At 41.1% G+C, this 14430-nt stretch overlaps 1 long non-coding RNA gene across 1 annotated transcript; it reads right to left on the bottom strand.

The window, feature by feature from the left end:
• Positions 1-1769: 1769 nt before the first annotated feature.
• LOC146397665 (uncharacterized) lies at positions 1770-11401 on the bottom strand. Its single transcript, XR_014824519.1, has 4 exons — positions 11282-11401; positions 5094-5166; positions 4274-4392; positions 1770-4066 (listed from the first exon to the last, which is right to left on the bottom strand). It is a non-coding gene; the product is annotated as an uncharacterized LOC146397665 (long non-coding RNA).
• Between the last annotated feature and the right edge of the window lie 3029 nt (positions 11402-14430).

Genomic DNA, 14430 nt, shown 5'->3' with positions numbered 1-14430 from the left:
ATGCTGGCTGAGTCTTTTAAAGGTTAACTACTCCCAGTTCTGCTATAGGAGGCAGCACAGTGGATAGAGAAGGGCTGAGGACTTGGAGTCAGAAATCTGTGGTCTTCATTGACAGAGGAGTGGATAGAGAAGCTGTGGTACATATACATAATGGAATATTACTCAGCCACTAAAAGGAAAGAAATAACAGCATTTACAGCAACATGGATGGACCTAGAAATTATCATGCTAAGTGAAGTTAGTCAGACAGTGAGACACCAACATCATATGCTATCACTGACATGTGGAATCTAAAAAAAGGACGCAGTGAACTTCTTTGCAGAACAGATACTGACTCACAGATTTTGAAAAACGTATGGTTTCCAAAGGAGACAGGCTGGGGGGTGGGGGGATGGGATGGGGGTTTGGGATGGAAATGCTCTAAAATTGGGTTGTTATGATTGTTGTAAAACTATCAATGTAATAAAATTCACTGAGTTTAAAAAAAACATCCGTGGGCTCTGGGTCTAGCTCCACCACTCTAAACATGGACAAGCCTCATTATCTCTCCTGTAGAAATGGAAGAACATATCCCAATGTTATTAAAATCTTGTCAGGGCTGTTTGGCAACATGCATCAGAAGTCTCAAGTATGTGCATTGTCTTGGACCTAGTAATAAACATTAAGTACTGTTTGTAAATATTTAACTAGAATGACATACCTTTTTTTCTTTTTCTTTTTTTTTCCTTTCTATGCTTGCACCTGGGGCATATGGAAACTCCCAGGATAGGGGTCAAATCGGAGCTGCAGTTGCTGGCCTACACCACAGCCACAGCAAAGCCAGATCTAAGCCTCATCTGCTGCCACAGCTCACGGAAATGCCAGATCCTTAAGCCACCAAGTGAGGCTAGGAATTGAACCCGAGTCCTCATGGATACTAGTCAGGTTCTTTTCCATTGTGCCAACAATGGGAACTCCTATAATGGTATTCTGTGTACTATTTGTGAGAGCAAAAAAAAAAAAGGAATGTAATTTAAGTGTCTGCTGAGACTGGATATTCCTTAAGTCCTTTCTCTGCTGAGGTCACTTTGGCCTTAAATATTTAAACAAGTTGTCTCAGGTGCTCATCTCATGTGCAGGGAAAACCCTGTAACCCTGATCCCAATGTTTCTGACGGTTCTCATTTTCCGAATTGACTCTGCCTACAAAATCTATTTCATTCTCCATCCCTGATCTGTATTTTACATCTGCCCCCACTGCCCCTTTTCTGCATAATAAAATCCACCCCAAATGCCTTTCATTCCCCCATGTACCTTGGCAAAGAGGACACAGCAAGGCGTGTGGTCAGGTTTTCCTAAGGGTTTGGACAGGGAAAGGTTTGATGTTGAGCAGACAACTAAATACCTTTCTCAGCACATACCCCAACCCCATCCCACCCCATTCTAAGCCTCTTTCCATCAACTCTCCTCTCTCTTTTCCAGGATCCCTCATTCTTGGCCTCCTCTTCAACTACCCACTCCCAGGCTATGTCCCTTCCCTTATATGTTTCAAATTCATCTGGCTCTCTGTTCCTCAGTTCCCAACCCACACTAACCAGAGGCTTATGAATGGACTCTACTTGGTATCTTACCCACTAACAGCATAGCAGAGTCTTAACTTGAAATTTCTCTCCCTTTCTTGCTCCCCAGTGGTGGCTATAAATGGAAAGTCACAATAGAAAGATTTTTGTCCCCATACATATGCATTATTCCAACTGCTTCCCATTTTAGAAGCCAAAAGAGGGACAATAATTTGGTTTTTCCTTTAATATTCTTACTATCCTTGGAAATAATACCGAGGATGAAAGACATCATGTTACAATTTGCAGTGGAGCACAATGAAGGGTTTGAGAGGCTATTGCAGAACAGATATCAACATGGGCCAATGTTCAAGATCTTTGCTTAAGTGAAAAATGAAAATACAAAACAATATATTCAACTCCATTAAAATATGTATCACTTGTTTATAGGCAAGGAAAAAGGGCTGGAAAATGGCATTACTGATTATCTCTAGAGTTTCGGTTTTTAATGAGAGTAATTTTGCGGTTGCGGGTATAGGGCAATGCCTGGTGACCTATTTGTTGTTCCAATTGCAGGGCTGGGGAGATAGTGTGTTACTGGCATCTTGTGGGTAGAAGAGGCCAGGGATGCTGCTAAACATCCTGCAATGCACAGGCTGCCCCCGCAGCAGAGCACTGTTAGCTATGTCAGCCGAGCTAAGGTCGAGAAACCCTCCTCTGGGTGATGGGCTTATGGAATAATAAACTTTCTTGCTTGCTTGCTTTTATTTTTCACTTGGTCTACAGTGAGCATGTAGTTCCTGTGTAGTTTTTCTTTGTTTTTGCAAAATACGTGAAGAGAATACTTCTAAAAAAGATCTGGAGCAAATACCTCTATTTCTTTTCTTTTTGGGGGGAGGGGAGGGATTTTTAGGGCCATATAGAAGTTTCCAGGCTAGAGATCTAATTGGAGCTGTAGCTGCCGGCCTACACCACAGCTGCAGGATCTGAGCTGCGTCTGCGACCTACACCACAGCTCACAGCAACACTGGATCCTTAACCCACTGAGCGAGGCCAGGGATTGAACCCGAAACCTCACAAACCACTGAAGGGAACACCCAAATACCTCTATGTCTGCTATGAGACAACTCACGTGAAAGTATTTAGCACCATGGCCCATGTGTCCTCAGCACCGTGGTGCCTTTCTCTAAACTCACTCCTTTAACTGGGGGCCCAGGGGCAGGGAACTCTAAACCCCAGAAGCAGCAGGTGACTGTCTCCCCAGCTGTGCTTCTAGTCATTCTCCCTTCACAGCCCGAGCCTTTGGGCAGTGTCATCCTGCAGCTAACCCTGACCCAAGGAACCTGCCATTCACTTTGTTGTGGACGTGGCTGCCGAAGACATCTTGATAGAACTGGTGGCAGAACAGGGGTCTGGCCAGGGGACACAGGGTGCCTTGGACACCCAGATTTCTAGGCTACTGATCCTCCATTCATGGAGCCGTGTTTTGGGGATGCTGTTACCAGGGAGCACCCTTCCCAAGGAACAGCTCTTGTGGTCATCAAAGTGTGTCTGCTTGCAAGTTTAACCACTTGAAGGAGGGGTTTATTGCCCCCGCAGACTCCTCTGCTGTGAACATTAGTCCTAATTAGTAGCTGAAATAGTGATGATTTAGCAGAGCCTGTGTATTTGATGGCTGTGGTTTCTGGGCCACCAATCACAGTTGAAAAGAAAAAGGCAATCATCTCGCCTTATAATGAATCCTTCATCCTACAATTCCCAGGGAGCCAAAAGGCCCTGTGGGTACTGGCTTTTCCTTTGACCCTGAACCTGGTGGAAACTCAGAGGTCATAGAAGTGACTCACACCCTGAGGAAAGAGAGTCCTACAGCTGGCAGGGGCTTCGATTGATTTTCCGAGGGGCACCGTGCCTGCCTATGAAGGCGTCCAGCTTCTTGCAGAGAAAGGAGCAAAATCTCAGATAGGGGCGATCCTTCTTTGCCCAAGGATCACAGGCTTTCTCGGAATGTAGCAGAGGACAGTTGGCCCCTCCTGCCACCAGACTGGCTGCGGGAGAGAGGAGCTGAGTAGACACTAATGGGGCCTGCAGCCTGGGAAGCTTGGGTGAGGCACAGGCTGATACAGTCCAATGTTTTGGAAGGAGAGAATGAGTGGGGGGAGTACTGGAACAGAAAGGCTTGGGTTAGACCATTTTGATTCTCCAGAATCTGCCACACTCCAGCAGGAAGAAGGGTGTCTTCTGAGCTTCCCAAGGCACAATTGATGGGTGTCTTTCCTCTCCTTTCCCCTCTTTGAAGACACTTCCAGAGCTCTGGAGCTGCTCACTTCTCCATTTTCTCTCTAACCGAAGTCATTATCAACCTGCGTCTAGTGGTCTCATCCACATGGGACAGGCTGGGAATCTCTTTACTCTCTGCAATCGCTGCTTGTTTCCCAGAAGGCAGGACTACACAGAATAGTCTATAAGGAGGTGGAAGAGACTGCTGGCAGCCTCAAGGTGTGAGGACTTGTTTTGCAAAGAGCAGAACTCCTGAACAAAGAAAAAGGGTGTTTACATTGCGCCTGGTGAGGGGGCCGTCACCAGGCATTCACAGATCTCAGAAAGGGCAGGGAAAGTGTTGGCTCCTCACTGGATGACCCCAACAGGTCCTTTCCAGTTTGGATTTTGAATATTCTTTGTTGCTTTTGTGACTAACACAGGACAACAAAACAGCAAAATCAGAGAACAACAACAAACCATGGCTAAGAGTTCCCGCTATGGCAGAGTGGGTTGAGGACCGGGTATTGCTGCACCTGTGGTGTCGGTCACAGCTCCTGCTTGAATTCAGTCTTTGGCTGAAGGATCTTCCATATGCTCTGGGTGCAGCAAAAAAAGAGAAAAATAAAATCACAAACCACTGCCAAACTTAAAGGAACCCTTGGGAGGTTGTTTTTTTTTTTTATCCTCTTTCTCAAGTGGTTATGATGTGCAGGAAGTCATTCTGTCCAGACAGCAATGTAGAACAACAGCCTGGAAGGTTTCCATTCTCATGAGTCAAAAAAAAAAAAAAAAATGCTGGAGGAAGTAATATTAGTCAGTACTTACTCACACTTGAAAACAATGGGATGGTTTGGGTTGGCCTGACATCATACATTTGCGTCTGGTTAGGGCCAAGATGAAGTCCTATCAGCGGGCAGAGTTTGTCCATGTTTGAAGGGATTCCTCCCTGTGCCTGTATTACAGCACAGAGTAGAAAAGGGTTCTTCACAGGCCTCGAAAGAAAAGGGTTTGCTTACAAACTCAGAAAGACTTGGGAAGAGGAGAAAAAGTAGAGTAGAAAACCGTCAGGGGCAAGAAAGGGCACGTCTACACTGGCCCATTTTCCTCTCCGTCTAGAAAAGTGTAATTGCTTTCCTCCTGCCCTGCAACCACACCTCTAGGTCTCCATTTCCTTTAGGGACAACTCTGGAAAGAAGGCATATCTTAACCCTTACCATTCCATGCAGGAACATTCATTCACTCTGCTCTTTCATCCTACCTCCTCTCAACACATGTGTAAGCCAGGCTTTTTACATACCTATCTCAATGCATGCGGGGTGAATAAAACACAATTTTCAACCTTCAGAGTTTTAGTCCAGATGGAAATTTGACTAGAAAAAAAGAAAGAAAATTTTAGTTGGATATAATAATTATCTCATTATGTGTGAAGTTGTGTGTAAACCATACAACTTTGAACACACATACAGTGACAGATAACATAGTGGAAATCAAGGAGAGAAAAATTCCTGGAGAAGGAGACATAGGGCCTGGGTCACTGGGAGTAGTTGTCACTGTGAGTAGCATCAAAGGTGAATAAAGCCAGACTTTAGTTAAAGTGGAGAAAATGGATTTTGGTCTGTAACTGCAGAGAGTAGGGCAAAGAGCTTTCCATAGGGGTGACTGGGCATTTTAAGGGGAGAAGAAAGTAATAGGAAGGGGAGTTGACAGGGGCTCAGCTAGTGTCAGAGATGTGAAAAATTACAAAAAGCAAGTAAAAGGGTAGTTTCAGTGTAAATGTGATCAGGCAACCATTGAGGCTAGGATTTTATCCTCCTGGAGGCAGGGCGACAGAAGGCCTATCCTACCTTTTATTATTATTATTATTATTTTTGCTTTTGCTTTTCAGGGCCAAAAGTGCAGCATATGGAAGGTCCCAGGCTAGGTGTTGAATGGAAGCTACAGTTGCTCAGCCATAGCAACATCAGATCTGAGCCGCAACTGCGATCTACACTGCAGCTCACAGCAACGCCAGATCCTTAACCCACTGAGTGGGGCTAGGAATCCTCATGGTTGGGTTCGTTACCACTAAATCATGACAGGAACCCCGGCCTATCCTTCCTGATGATTACATTTCAAAGAGATGGCTTTCAGGTACTTGATAAAGATACTCTTGGGTTGTAGGAGAGTCATATAGATATAGACATAGATATAGTATAGAAATATAGATGTGAGTATAGATATAGGTATAGATATCTCAAAAAGACAGGAAGGATTTATAATTGTAAGCTTTCTAAAGCAAATTCTTGAAGAAAGAGAGATCAGGGGCCTATTGCCAGGTTTTGGCTTGAACAAACAGTACATTCTTTTCATTTTCATTTCTATTTTTTTGCTGCTTAAGGCCATACCTGCAGTATATGGAAGTTCCCAGGCTAGGGGTAAAATCAGAGCTGCAGCTGCTGGCCTACACCACAGCCACAGCAATGCCAGATTCGAGCCGCGTCTTTGAACTACATCACAGCTCACGGCAATGCCAGATCCTTAACCCACTGAGCAAGGCCAGGGATCAAACCTGCATTCTTATGGATACTAGTTGGATTCTTTTCTACTGCACCACAACGGGAACTCCTGAGTACATTCTTTTCATAGCCTTGAACTTTTGTAGACAGACACTCAGAGGGGAGTTGATTTATCCCAGGGATGTGCCCTCAGGCTGCCAGCATCTGTGCTGGAGGTGGTTAAGTCTCTTAGCGCAGGGGTTTGGATGGAGTTCTGTGCCAGAGTTCTTTTGTAGTTGTCAGTGGGTGCCAGACAGGAGGGAACGAGTGGTGCGAACACACAGAAGTGAGTACAAAGGCATTGAGAAGTGAGAAGGTGCATTCTGTTTGGGAACCTTGTATGGTTTAATGGCCAGTGTGTTGGGGGAGGAGGAGGAGGAGATAAGTATGGAAAGATAACTTAGGAAAACTGTCAACTACAGATGGTGATGAAATCTAGACCCTCCAAAAAGAAAGATAGGAGTTCTTGCTATGGCACAGTGGAAAAGAATCCAACTAGTATCCATGAGGATAGTGGTTCCATCCCAGGACTCTCTCGGTGGCTCAAGGATCCAGCCTTGCCGTGAGCTGTGGTGTAGGTCACAGATGCAGCTTGGATCCCATGTTGCTGTGGCTGTGGTGTAGGCTGGCAGCTGTGCTATATATTTGACCTGTAGCCTGGGAATTTCCATACACCTCAGGTATGCCCCTAAAAAACAAAAAGAAAAAGAAAAAGATTGCCTAGAGTCTTCGAGGTCGCACCAAAGATTTTACATTGAATTCTGGGGGCAATCGAGAGATGGTGAAATTTGGAATCAGAGGATTAGTGTGATTCGATTTGTGTCTTGGAAACAGGCTGGCCCCAGTGGAGGGTGGTTCAGAGGTGCTAAGTTCAAAAAGGTTGGGACAGGGAGCTCAGTGTTCATGGGTGATTTCCTAAAGGAATGAAAGCCTGGAATGAAAGCAGGGTGGACAGAGTGTGGGAAATAGAAATGGAAGAGAAGGAAGGCACAGCATGTGGGGAGCCTTGCATGAGAAAATAAGAGGGAGGACTTTGGGACATAAGAGAGGTTTGAACCCTGTGTGACCTAAATAAAGGATACGGCAGATTTGCTGACATGGCTATCCTGTGTTTCTTCCTCTTTCCTATTTACCCAGCTCATTCCCCTCGAAAGAGAGTTGGGAGGAAGGAAGCTGTCTGACCTGAATTTAGGAATCTTGCTTGTGATACTTGATGCAGAGTTCTCTACCATTTACAACGGTAGGGAAGTACTGGGAATGTGCTTCCTGAGTATACTAGCCAAGGCAGAAAGAGGTGAAATGCGCTGCTTTCGACATGACTCTGGGGTGAATTGAAAAAGGATCGATTTAATTCCATTGAATAATAATGTATTGGGGGTCTGTAATATGCCAGGTTGTGCTGGATACTTTGGGGACACCTAAGTTAAGATTGTTTCCTTCCCAGAAAAATCATGGCAAAAGTTTGGGCATGCAGACATGTATCTAACTGAGGAACAGTGGTATGCTAGTTTGCACTGGAGTGGAAATCCAGAAAGCGGAGGTAGTCAGTTTCAATAAAGAAAGGAGGTAAGTCATTACACGTGCCAGGGGCAGAGAAGTATGGGAAGAGAGAGGGGACCCGTCCTATATAATTGCATGGCCCACACTGAGAGCTTTGCTCTCCATTTTCCATTTTTCATTCATCCTCCTCTTCATTTACTAAAGAAGTTACTTTCTGTATAATTTTATGTAAAAAGTGCTTAGCTTTCTTCTAATTTTAGCCTTAAGGTCATTAAGGATGTATTGAATACTTGACTCTGCACTGTAGTGGAAAAGTTATCAGAAAGCATTTCTTTCCTTTTTTTTCTCTTTTAACCATTAGAATATGAAATGTATGATCGATATTCAACACATATTATAATGTATGATATTAAAATGAATGCCTATGAGCCTACGGTCCAACTGAAGAAATCTAATATTAAGAGCATGAAAGATCCCCTATGGCCATGAATTTTACCAATCACATCTCTCTCCTTTAATCCTACCTCCACAGAATATATATATTTAATATGTATATTTATTATATATTATATATATTTGAACAACAAAATTAGTTATGCTAGTTTTAAAATTTTCTATGAAAGATGTTCTGTTATAAATGTTTTCTTCCACTAACATTATGTTTCTGAGAGCTGACCGTATTGATTTATTTACCTATAGTTAATTTTCACATTATTCTGTTTCAGAGACATGCTATTATTTACTTCCCAGTTCTTCTTACATGGACATTTGTCTTATTTACAGCTATTTGCCTTACAAACAGAGCTCTGTTACATCTTTGTACACATCTCTAAGTTGCATGGACAAGAGCAGGAGTCCTGGTCACAGGATTTCCACATCTTCATCTTTACTTGGTAATGCTCAATTATCCTTCAAAGTGATTTTAGTACTTTATACTCCCACCAATATTACATGTAAATACCCATTGCTCCATGTCAACTCTGACACTTGATATCATCAACCTTTTAGATTTTTGCTGATCTGGTTGGTATAAAATGGTAACTTCTATTGGTTTTCATTTACGTTTCCCACGTGACTTAACATGAATGTTCTTTCGTACGTGAATCAGCCATTTGTATTTCTTTTTCCATAAGATGCCTGTTCTTGTGCCCATCTTTCTATTGATTTTTTTTTTCATAAGAATTCTTTGTATGTTCTGTATGGTAGTCCTTTAGCTTTTCCAACTTGAAGGTATTATGAGTTTTTTGATTAACTACATTCCTTAATTTTAATGGGGTTTAAATTATAATTATTCTTTTGTTTACTGCTTTAATGCCCTTTAAAGTTTTGTTCAAGAAAATCTTTGCAATCTAAAGGTTGTAAAGGTTTTTAAGTAGGTCTTAAAATTTTGTCTACATGAGGTTGGCATCAGATGTTATCTTTTTCCACATGGAAAACCAATTATCTCAGCATCTACTCTCACCACAGTGATCTGCAATATCATTTGCAACATGTATTGCTACCAAAAACTAGATGGCTTTGTTTTAAGAGTCTTAACTCTGGTCCATTTTGATTATATATGTCTTTGTAAAGTATACAAATAATATACTGCTTTAATTACTGTAGCTTTATAGAAAGTCTTATCTGGTAAAGAAAATTATTCATTTTTTCTTTAAAAATTTTTGGAGATTTTGTCACTTGCTTTTCTGAGTAAATTTTAGAATCGGCTTGCCAAAGTCCGTAAAAATTCTGATGGGAGTTAGATTAACATTCCATTAAATCTATGAATCAATTTGGAGAGAATTTACATTTTTTTGATAATTTACATTTTTATGATATTATTTCCCTATCTTTGAAGACTACCAGTATATCTTTCTGCCTATTTAGATCTACTTTAGTGTTTTTCGGTAAAGTTTTATGATTTTCTTCATTAAGGTATTTTACATTTTAAAGAAGATATTTTATGTATACATGTAAGGATAACCTGACCCCCTTGCTGTACAGTGGGAAAAAAATATATATAAATAAATAAATAAATAAAATAAGATATTTTTAGGTACTTTATAGTTTTGTCACTATTATATATGGTTTATTGAAAAGTATATTAAACTCTTTGTGGCTATTGCACAGAAATAAAATGTAGTTTGGGTATATTACTATTATATGAAACAAACTGCAAAGCTTTTAATTTTTATTTATTTTTTAAAATTGTAGTTGACATACAATATTATGTTAGTTTCATGTGTACAGCATAGTGATTTGACAACCAAATACATTAAGAAATGATTACAAGTCTAGGAGTTCCCTTCGTGGCTCAGCAGTTAACGAACCCTACTAGGATCCATGAGGATGCAGGCTCGATCCCTGGCCTCACTTGGCGGGTTGGGGATCCTGTGTTGCCATGAGCTGTGGCGCAGGCTGGCAGCTGTAGCTCCGATTCGACCCCTAGCCTGAGAACTTCCATATGTTGCGGGTGCAGCCCTAAAAAGTGAAAAGAAAAAAAAAGAAAAAGAGAAAAAGGAAATGATTACAAGTCTAGTAACTGGTCACACAATATTATGACAGTATTATTGACTATATGCTTTATGTTGTATATTACATCCCTGCGACTTATTTATAACTGGAAGTTTATACCGCTTAATCCCCTTCATCTAACACACACGTTCTTTCACATCCTTTCACCCAACAAGCACGTTCCTTCCTTCTTGGAATCAGCAATTTGCTCTATCTATAAGTCTGTTTCATGTTAATTATTTGTATGTTACTTTGAGTTGCTACACAGTTTTCTGTAGTTATAACAGCTTTGAGTAATGCCGCTTTGGTTTTTCACATTCCAGCCTTTATAGTTTTTTGCTTATATTTTTATTATAACTGTATTGGTTAGAATCTTCTATGCAAAGCTGTATAGAAATGTTGATAGTGGGTATCTTCTTTTTAATTTAAAATAACTACTTCTAGTGTTTCACCATTTGGGGGTGATTTTTGCATAGACTTTACCCAAGGAAGTTTCTTTCTATTCCTAGTTTGCTAACCGTTTGTTCTTTATTAGGAATGTTTTATTGTTTTACCCTCTTTCCCTGCATCTATTGAGATGCTATAATGGTAACACTTTTCTATTTTGTTCTGTGGAAGTGGTTAATTATATTAATAGACTTTCTAAGGTTTGACCACTCCTATATTCCTAGGGTACATTCTACTTATTATTATTATTATTAGTCTTCTGTCTTTTTTAGGGCTGCACCCGCGGCATGGAGGTTCCCAGGCTAGGGGTCTAATCAGAGCTGTAGCCACCGGCCTACGCCAGAGCCACAGCAATGCGGGATCTGAGCCGTGTCTGCAACCTACACCACAGCTCAGAGCAACACCGGATCCTTAACCCACTGAGCAAGGCTAGGGATCGAACCCACATCCTCATGGTTCCCAGTTGGATTCGTTTCCGCTGCGCCATGACAGGAACGCCAACTCTACTTACTTGAGACTGAACTACATGGTTGTCATACTCTTGTTGGCATCATATTTGAGAGATGTTCTCTTTCTCAAGAGGACCATATGGAAAGCAAGTGATGTACAAAATGAATCACAGTCAAAGAGGCTGGAAGAAAGGAGACAGGGATTATCCAACTCAAAAAAGAATTCCACACATAGGCAAGTAAATGTAATAAGTTTATTGGATTTCTAAATATAATAAAGTAGTTGTAATTCTTTTACAGAAAAAAGGAATATGATTTTCATATTTATTCTCATAGAGCAGTGTAAAAACATAATTGATAGGAAAAAACTCATAGAAGGTAAATAGAAACATGATTTAAAATAGTTGGTGATGTATAAATACAAAAGAAAATACCCAAATCACTTGCTTATAACAGGTTTTATTCTCTTATTTTCATAAGGAACCATGAGGGCTATTTTGCATGTGTCAGTGATGGTTCATGATGTAGTGGACAAATGCAATTTGCTAAGAATGAAAAAGAGAAATATATTTTGGGAATACTATGGCTCTGTCAGTATCATACATATGAAAAAGGCATATTCCCTATATGTTTTTTGTGTGTGTGTGTTTTTTTAAGTCAGAGAATGTTATTCAGACTAGCAGCTGATCATGGTGGGGCTATGACTGTACTTTGTTAGTAGGAAGTTCTTGTTGACACAAGTAGCATAGACAAAACCTGGCTTCTCCCCCTTCTCCTTGATCTATTCACTTGTAAATAACATTTAATATCTACATAAAACTCTTATAGTCTCGATCAGATTGAAACCTGGAGCAAAGCCATGCTGTCTCTTTCCCAGCCCATCTTGTTCCCAAGGAGGAAAAACTCCATAGTATTCCAATGCCCCTTTTGACGTCACACAGAGATTTCTGAACTCTTATCTAGCACTAACACCTGATTCTCTAAAAAACAGAAAGTGACTAGTGTTGACATTGAATAAGGTATAAACAGAACATCAGGAAGAGTAGAGTTTCAGTGAAGATTATCACTTTCTCCAAGGAAACAAATGTCTCATCAAATGAGGACAACTAAGGAAGGGTGATCCACACTCTTGAAATGATGAAACCAGATCCATTCTGCTCTTCTCCCTAATTTAAGTAGCAGAGTTCCTTGAATGGAAAACAGAGTGGTGGCTGACTGCAATGCCATAGAAAGCATCTTCCATTGCTTGTCCCCTTTACTTCTATTTGATGAAACTGTGAGGGACAGGGGGCAACAACTTTGTGACCAAGAGGATGCCAGGAGCTTCCTTGGGGAAAGGCTCATGAGAGATAGCCCCTCCTTTCCCGAAGCAGAGGTGGAATCAAGTGAACAGGGAGACAACCGACTTAGAAGGGAAGAGAGCGACTTGGCAAGTGTAATTTGCCAGCTGGTTGAGTCAGACGACACATTGAGAAAGATCTTTTTTGGAAGCACGTCCTCCCTTCAACCCTTTTCCTAAAATCATGCATAGTCTTCCTCGTCCTATTTGTCTAAACCCTCGACTGTTGCCGCACTTGGGTAAGAACCTGTCTTTCTAGGCTGGGCTGCTGCTCCATTGACACCATCTATAGTTATAATGTCAATGATAGACCCAGGGAAACAAAGGCTACTATTTAACATGTGCTACTATTTTTAGGAGTCAAAGTAAAGATGCTCTAAGGCTCTGGCAAGGGCATTTGGCCCCCTGAGCCTCCAATTCTCACAGCCAAGACTTTTCTTTAGTGTTCACTCTTGTTCGCCTGGGAGATAAAAGGAGAAGCAATGTGCTGACATTCTAAACCCACCAATTCTTAGTTTATAAAACATACATATGACACATATCCTATTACAGACCCTGGCTCATTAATTCTCTTAAACAATTTTTTTCTGACTAAATGTTCCAATTCCATAAAGCATAATATATTCCCTTGAAGCAGAGTGCAGGAAACCTCAGCAATATGCCACCATCCAGTAGGATATAAATATAAAGTGGCTGTATCAGCAAGGAATGCTCAGGGAAATGTGCTTGCAGCCTGTTCCCTGGTGCCACTAGGGAGGGGATGTTGGAAATGAGCGACTTTCTTCCATTTGGCCAAGATTTCTTATCTTAGCACCTACTCCTTTTCGATGGTATGTTTTTGAAGGCTGCACAGTATGACTCCGGGTACCGTGTGTACATACATATGTAGGAATAACGTTTATGTTTCTCAGAATAGGCACTTTTTGAAGGCAGTAAATCTAAAAGTAAAGTTAATAGAGCCTATATTTAGCGCTCATCTTCTCACTTTGCTGATGTGTATGCTGAACAGAAGATCACAGATTTGAGTCAGTCTCGCAAAGAGGCCGGAGTCGGCAAATGGCTATATTCAGAGCTGGGGAAGTCTTGCCAACTCAACTGTAGCTGTTAAAAGGCAGACTTGGAGAAGGTGCAATCGTTTTTCTCAAAGGTGACAGCACAGAAGGAGAAAAGCCTGTGACAAAGCCATGAAATAAAAGCTGGTGTGTGCGGCTCAGAGAAAATTACTATCCTCCCGCTCTGCATCTTCATGTCACGTCTACTTCATGGCACAAGATTTGCTACTCAGAAAGCTCTTTCTTTTCCCTTCCTTTTTTGGGGGAGTGTCTCATAATTGCACATATTCCCAGTAGAGAGAGAGGTAGCCCCAAATCTGTTAAATTAATGACAAAGGTGAGGCTTAAAAGACAAAGCAAAAACCAAAGTAGGTAACTGCATAGATAACATTATAATAGTTCAATGCTACATCCAGCTGTGAAAGTTCTGCATCTAGTTTAAGTTTTTGCTTAAGGCACATTAAATCACATCATCTTAGTCATGCTAAATAATCAGACAATCCATGTCATCTTTAATTCTGTTTGCTCTTTCATATGTTTCCTGGAAATGAATGAGAACTAATTCAGATTTCTGGGGGGAGGGAGGAATATTCTGACTTTTTTGAATAAGAAAGAATTCTTGGATAATTTGCTCATTAGCTTTCCCAAGAGAATAAATGATACTAAAAGGAAGAAAGTCATTTAAAAATGACTTTGCAACTATTCATTATAAACTATTGGGGAGTGACAAGGTTTAGTTTTCAGGGTCCCAAATCTCTTTCATCAAGGATACACATCAGTTCAGAGATTGCTAAGAAGGCTGGCATGGTCTATACCTGTT

Source organism: Sus scrofa, chromosome 13 (genome assembly GCF_054392235.1).
Source record: "Sus scrofa isolate SSC_HxYL_T2T_F1_AM1 chromosome 13, Sscrofa_HxYL_maternal_Yorkshire_Landrace_v2.0, whole genome shotgun sequence".
Taxonomy (NCBI): domain Eukaryota; kingdom Metazoa; phylum Chordata; class Mammalia; order Artiodactyla; family Suidae; genus Sus; species Sus scrofa.
The sequence above is the reverse complement of the archived record's forward strand: the minus strand, read 5'-3'. Positions and strand labels throughout refer to the sequence as shown.